Below are 8,014 nucleotides of genomic sequence, written 5' to 3'. Positions count from 1 at the left end.
TACTAGACGCACTCTCCCGAGTTACGCTAGCTGGCTTTGTTTATTACAGCTCACTTTAGATTGCACCCAAGGCTTCATTATCCCTAATCCAGCCTTAAACCCTTGTTTATTGATCCCTCATATACTTTGGGAGTGGTGTTGTTCAACAATTACCTAAATATGCACTCTCTCCCGAGTTATGCACACTAAATAGGCACAGCTAATTGAGGATCCTATCAATTAATTACAATAAGAACATAGTTAAACAAATAGAGATTAAACCGGGCAAACTATATTAACATAACAAGAAGTTCATCCTTCAATAGGTTCCATCAAAACCTTAGACTAGATATTTAGCTACTCATACTAGTGTTCATCATAACAATATTCAAATTCATCACAAATCGTAAAACACAAAAGGAAGAAAGGAAGTACTCGATGTTGAATTATCCTACTTGCCTCTTGCCTCTCCTTGCCTTGAACTAAGCTATGAAAACCTTGATAATGATCCCTTGGGCGAGCTGGACCTTCTATAGGTTAAGTGGATTTACCCCCGAACTTCCAAATTTACCCCTGAAGTTTAATTTTTCGGAACTGGGCTAGCGCGGTCGCGCTAGTGGATGCGCTAATGACCGCGCATATGGCTATCATTCTGCCTCGACTTCCTGAGCTAGCGCGGTCGCGCTAGTGGACGCTGATCGCTGCCGACTCAACACTACTCTAAAGTAGGAAGAGCGGGTTGCAACAGCTTTTACCCGAATAGTGGTTCGGGATCGATTTTTCACAGGGAGCTGGTAGTGGATTTGTAATGTCTGCTTAGTCTAGAATTGCGGTTGTGCTTCTAATGTCTCTTCAAACATATTTGGTTTTGATTTCTATATCTACCTTTATAAAGCTAATGATTGAAACTAAATTATGCTACGAGAATATTGCTAAGTTGTAATTAATATAGGGAAAGGGCACTAGGGTCGTGGCATTACCTAGGTGGCTAACTAACGGGTAGATGATAGTAAGGATAAGTTGATATATTTGGGGCTTATGCTATAGCCGTTGCACAATTGTACCCACTCTCACACCTCTCGGTAAAGAGAGTGATTTTGCCCAATTGACTCTCTCGAGACCAATTGGGTAGGCCAATTAGACCAAGCAACTAGGGTTCAAGTAGGGTGATTACTCTCTCGAGATTTAACCCGTTAATTGGGACTACCATTTCTCATGGGTCCATCCCAATTCCTTGTTGGGTCAATTTTGGGGTCATGGACTCTCTTTCTCAAGAAGAGTTAAACCCACAAAGCTAGAATCAGTGTTTGCAACCACCAATCCTTAATTAAAACCTAAAATTAACCCAAATAGCAAACACCCAATAAAAATATCATCCTAACCTTAGATGGCAACACCCATCAATTACCCACACTAGGGTTGAGCCACAACCCTAGCTAATGGGTTTAGCTAGACATAATTAAAGAAGAAACAGAAGAATTAGAAGAAGAACTAAACATAATAATTAATTACTGATAAGAAACTACAAGAATCTATTGAGAAATTAATGCTAAAATGCCAAAATAGGCTAAAACTTCAGTTCTCACGAGCGCAGCTCAATATCTGGTACAAAACTTGACCTAAAAATGGAAAAAGGATCTATTTATAGTGGCTAGAAAAACTGGACAAAAATACCCCTGCGGGGTCAGCGCGGCTGCCTTGGCTCTTGAACTCTTGAAATTTAACTCTCTGAAGTTGAGGGACGCGGACCGCGCGAAAGTGTAGCGCGGCCGCAGGAGCTCTGGCGCGGACCGCGTAAGTGTGACTGCGGCCGCGTGGCTTGCTTTGGTCCCAACTGGCATCTCTCTGAATCTCTTCACGCGGGCCGCATGATAAAGTGGCGCGGCCGCGTGAGCTGAACGCGGGCCGCATAAATCCAACCGCGGCCGCGTTGTGAGAGCCCTGAATATGCACTTCTCTTAATCTCCTAGTGCGGCCGCGGTCACAGTTGCGCGGTCCGCACTAGGGCCTCTTTTCCTCAACTTCCTTGATCTTTGACACTTGAGCAGGTTTCACTCCTTTCTGAGCCAATATTTGACTTTCGTCGCTTTGTCGATCAAACCTGCAATCAAGTACAACTTGTGAGTATTTTGGGACTATTTTGTATCAATTTATAACAAAAGCGTAGGCAAGTATGGGCATAAAACACGTTAAAATCCTAACTTATCAACGCCCCCAAACTTAAGCCTTTGCTTGTCCTCAAGCAAACAAAATAAGACCCACCCCTAAAAGGAAAATCCACACAATTCCAGTCTTCCTATGGCAACCTCAACAAGCATCAATTGGGACTAACAATTGCCCTCAATACGAATGCATCATTAACACATTTACTTTTTGAAAAATCGTGGATCATGTGTGACACAAGAGCATCAAGAGTTGACACATTTCATCAAAGAGCTTATCTAAATTACTTCGGTCATTGTGGAACCCAAACTCACATGTCCTCAACTTTCCCTAGGCGAACCTCACCTTTTAGAGTATTGATACAAACCGAGGTTGATGGACTTTCACTCATCTCTCTCAAGAAGAAGGTCACAAGTCCGGCTCTAGGTACCATATGCTTGCCCCTTATGTAAGTATCCACTAATGTAGGCTCCCTTCGACTCGAAATCATATAGGGCTTTTGCGGAGTCATTGTGAAGGCTTTTGGGTAAGGGTAGGACATGTTTTTGTTCAAATGGGTTCAATCTTCCCTTAAGCACTTCTTTTGATTCATTTTGGCACACTTTCTTGACTCATTTGAGTATTTCACTTCTTTTCAAGGGGTTAGAGGGACACATTGTCACTCTTTCTTATGCAATTCAAAACATTTCTCCTTTTTCTACTTTTTTCACGCCTTTTTCACTTTTGTTTCCCTTGAATCCCCTTTTTATTCTTTTTCACATTGGTCTTTCTTTTTGTCTTTTTCTTTTATTTCTTTTTCATTGCCTTCCTTTTCCTTTCGCTTTCGTACCTTTTACCACTTTGTTTCCTTTCTTGTCTCTCCTCCCCCAAACTTAGACATTTGCCATTACTCAAGGAAAGATTTTGGGTGCCAAGAGAGGGTATCTTTTAGAACGGGTATAGGCTTGTAACATTGGTTCTCGAAAGAAAAAGGTTCAAGGCTCGAAAGGGTTAACTAGGGATTATTTCATTGGTAGGCTATGGAATTGTTCAACTTTACATTGGGATCAAGGAGAGCCTATAATCACTTCTCAAGTCAAATTTCACCTAGGATTTCGCCTCAACAAACATTCAGGGCAAGTTCTAGACCATTGGCTCGGGCCTTGGACTCACAATTCGATTCCTCACCACACATGCTAGGGGATTGCTAAAGACATCGAGTTGAGGGCCCACAACGACCTCAGTTATGATTCAAGCGCACAATGGTCCAAGAAGACCACATGATGATTGTTTGGTCAACACAAGAGTCTCAAGGCCACGACTTTCACCATCCTAAACACAACATTATGTCTTTGATCATGGGATCGAAGGCAAATGTGTTAGGCCCAAGTGAAGCTTTGCCTGAGGTACCCTTAACTACGAAATATCAAAAACAAAAGAAAAATCAAAAACGGACTCAAACCCTTAAGAAGGTTGTCACGCCATCTATCATTGGGAAGAGCCACCCGGTTCGCACTATACTCCACCCTTGGAAAGAACCGTGGCACTAAGAAAACCAAGGGCTTATTGAAAACGCCAAAAACAAAACAAAAGGCTACGAGCCTATCTATGAAGCTAAAAAAAACGAAAAATTTTGCGAAAATAGAAAAACAGAATGAATATGTACAATCGGGGAGTAGAATATACAATAAGGGATGCAAATATACCGAATGTAACTTTATATACAGACCAAAAGAGAATAAAAAAGTACGAGAAAAGTAGCTAAAATGTAAAGTTATATACAGACCAACTAGAAAATCATTATATACAGACCAACTAGAAAATCAAATCAACAGAATATAAAATGAGAATCTAATATGTACAGTCATCCAGATAATCCAAAAAAATGTAGGGCGCACCCCCACGAATAAGAGCTGGCATTGTCCCTAATGCCAACTACACAAATAGGCACAAAAAATCAATGAAAGGATATAGAAGAGCTCCCTAGGCCTGGTCCGTCTGCATGGGATCCTCAGTGGTCCCCTGATCCTCTGCATGGGCGGGAACCTCAGACTGGCTCCCGGCCTGCTGCTGCTCTGCTACTGGGATAGTGTCCTGCTCCTGGACTGGCTGAATATCGGGTGCATCACTGGAGGGAATCTCCTGAGTCTCTGCAAGCGCAATCACTACACCCTCTGTACTGGGAAGCTTCCTCTTCTTCCTTGGAGGCCTGGGTGCCTGCTCCTGCTGTGGCTCTGGTGCTGCTGCTGGAGGAGCTGAATCCTCAAATAACAAGTCTAAAGGCATCTGATCTGCCAATAGCTTGTCCATGTCCGCTCTAAGCACCTTCACCGACTCCTTAGACGCCCTTGACTTTCTCATCTTTTTGTGCTCCTTGGCAAGCTCCTTCAGAGCTTTGCCATGTGAATCTACCGCCTTAGTCAAGGCAGCCTGAGTCTCCATAATCTTCTCTTGGTTGGCCAGGAGCTTCTTCAATGTATCCTCAATAGCCTGAGGAATTTGAACAGTGGCTGGTGCTGACTGGGCCTCAACTGAAGTAGCCAATGTGGACAACTTGGTTGTCGCAGCTGACATCCAGTTGTTTAAACTGGCCAAAGTCTTTGCCAACTGATTGGTTGTGAAAGGGTTGGTCCGGGAAGAAGGGACTGTCGGGCCAGCTGAAGAACTAGGACCCGCAGAAGAGGAGGGCACATCATCAGTAATGGTGACAGTTGGAACGGAGGGAAGCTCAATAGAAGGCTCAACAGCAGACTCTACCGCAACTGGCTCCTCAGACTGGCCAATCGGGGCAGAGGTGGGTGCCTTGTGTTTCTTGTCCTTTGGGTTGTCTGGCCCCTGAATGCTGAACCATGAGAACGGGGAAACTGGGCGAACTTTCACATAATAGGGCTTCTTCTTTACCTTCGCATCCCGGAAATACATGGTGAGAGTGTTGGGATATGGATAGTTCCCAATATTGTCAACCCCCATCGAAGTGATCGTCCTGTACATCACATTGCCCACATTGATAGGGAAGCCCGCCATGATAGAGGAAATCAGCACAGCACGGGGAAGTGGGATAGTCTGGTCATGGGAAGTGGGGTCATGCCTATTGCACACAAATGTAAGCCACCCTCTAGCTTCGAAGTTCAAATTCTTCCTCAAAATCTTCACCCCCGCCTGTATCCAATCCGGAACAGTGCCCGGATGAGCCAAATACTCAGCCAACCATGGGCGAACCTCCTCCTTCATTTTCAACTTCTCATTGTATTGGGTTTCGTCTTCATCGTCAAAACCCAAATATTCATTGAACGCCTTCCCAGAAAACACTATATTTTTGTCTCTCACTTTGGTCGCAATTGAGCCCTTTTTGGTGTGGGCGACATTACAATAAAACTCCTTGACCATGTGCTCGTTGGCATCTATCAGGTTATCACAAAAATGCTCCCACCCTATTCTGGTATGAAATTGCTTGTGTACATTGGGGAGTATGGGCAATAGGTCTCGGGTGATTGTGCTCCTCTCTGCAATCAGTTTTCTTTTTGGCCACAATTCTCTGAATTTGTGGAAGGCCACTTGGCTAACAAAGCGGTCTGCCCAAACCTCAGCTTTTCTTGTTTGTTCAATACCACCAATCTCAGGCACCCCGCTATCCGGAACCTCATCATCACTGTTAGTCCCCCCTGCTGCACTCTCCCCAGATCCTGAAGCTGTGGGGGAGGTGGAGTATTCGCCGCTGCCTGCTGCTGAACCATCAGACGACTCAGACTGTACATTTTATGGAGCTTGGGCTGTAGGTGGAGCTGGGACTGAGGGGGCTTGCCCTGAGTCAGCTGAGATGTCCTGAGAAGGTAGGTACTCACTCCCCGACTGGTCGTCATCACTCACTACTACTTGCTTTCTTGTTTTCAGTTTTGGTCGGGGAGTAAGTTTTGTTTGTTTCCCTTTTCCTCTCCGGGAGGAGTCACCTCGTCCGGGTTGTTTTGCACCTCGACCTCTTAGTTTTACCATTTTCTGCAAGCAAACATGTCTAACTTTGTTAGTTGAAGCACAGGCAGTGTATAAGTTGATGAAAACAATTGCAGAATATTAGCAGGAAAAATTGCAGAACACCTTTCAGAACAGGTCATCGCGGACCGCACTATCAGGAGTGCGGCCGCGTGGAAGGCACCGCGGGCCGCGTGAAAACGACCGCGGGCCACACTGAACAAACATCAAACATAGCACCTCTATGATTATCACCAACGCGGACCGCGTAAAATGGGGGCGCGACAGCGTTGAGCTAGCGCGGACCGCATAATTAGGGAAGCGGCCGCGCTGGAGCAGGCTAACTTTTCAAGCAATGGGCCACCGCGGACCGCACCATCAGTAGTGCGGCCGCGTTATGGCCATGCGGACCGCGAGAAAATGACTGTGGGCTGCGTTGAGGCTAACGTAGGGACTGAGTTAGGGTTTGACAAATTCGTCCATGTTTGTTCAAGTTTTTGAATCCTAGTTGTCCCTACTCAATTACCAAACATGAAAATCATGCTCAGCATTCAAAACTAACATGAACACTGACCTAATCATTAAACCTAAGAAAAACGGAAAGAAAGAAGAAGCTACAACTACTGGGAAGCAAATAAAAATTAAAAATACAGACTAATTAATGATATTTGCTAGAAATGTTACCAGGAATATGAAGAATCAAAGCACTCGATGCAAACACACAAGAACGGGCTCAGAGATGAACAGTAGAATATTAGGGCTCAGGTATTCAAATTTGCCAAAAGTGTAAAATGAGGCCTTAGGTCCCTATTTATAGAAAACCGTGGGGCCCCGTACTTACCCACCAGCGCGGCTGCGTGAAAATGACCGCGGACCGCGTTGGGTTTAATTTTGAACCTTTACAGGAAATAGCCCACGCGGGCCGCACAATTGGGACGCAGCCGCGTGAGACCATCGCGTACCACAGTAACATGACCGCGGCCGCGTGAGCAAACTTCAGAGAGCATACATCTTCAGCTCATGCCAGCGCGGACCGCACAAAACCCACTGCGGCCGCACTAGCAACTTCAGAGACTGTGCACTCTTTACACTTTGTTTTATACTGCTTCAATACAATCCCTGCAACATCTCACAAACAATTAGCTCAAAAATCCTAATCTACAAAGAAAATCAAAGAGAAATAAAAAGACATGGGTTGCCTCCCAAGAAGCGCCTGATTTAACGTCGCGGCACGACGCATCCATCATATCACTTCAAATGAATGAGTGCCACCACGTGGCTGTCGTCAAACTTTCCCAAATAATGCTTGACACGATGCCCATTGACCCGGAATACTTCACCATTCTTGTTCTTGAGATCAAGAGCACCAAAAGGAGTCACACATACCACTTCAAATGGCCCACTCCACTTTGACTTGAGCTTTCCCGGAAATAACCTCAACCGGGAGTTGAAAAGAAGAACCATATCACCAACCTTGAATTCCTTTCCCCGAGCATATTTGTCGTGAAGGTACTTCATCTTGTCCTTATATAAGGACGAGCTGGAGTAGGCATGAAATCTAAACTCATCAAGCTCATTTAGTTGCTCAACCCGGAGATTTGCCGCAACATCCCATTCCAAGTTCAACTTTCTCAATGCCCACATAGCCTTGTGCTCCAATTCCACCGGAAGATGGCAAGCTTTACCAAACACCAACCGATACGGAGACATACCGATTGGGGTCTTGTAAGCCGTCCGATAGGCCCAAAGAGCATCATCCAATTTCCTCGACCAATCGATCCTATTAGCATTTACCGTCTTGGACAAGATACTCTTTATTTCTCGGTTGGACACTTCCACTTGACCACTGGCTTGAGGATGATAGGGGGTGGTCACTTTGTGATTAACTCCATATTTAGCAAGCAATGAATCAAAAGCCTTGTTGCAA

This window comes from Nicotiana attenuata, unplaced genomic scaffold (assembly GCF_001879085.1).
Source record: "Nicotiana attenuata strain UT unplaced genomic scaffold, NIATTr2, whole genome shotgun sequence".
Classification (NCBI taxonomy): Eukaryota; Viridiplantae; Streptophyta; class Magnoliopsida; order Solanales; family Solanaceae; genus Nicotiana; species Nicotiana attenuata.
The sequence above is the reverse complement of the archived record's forward strand: the minus strand, read 5'-3'. Positions refer to the sequence as shown.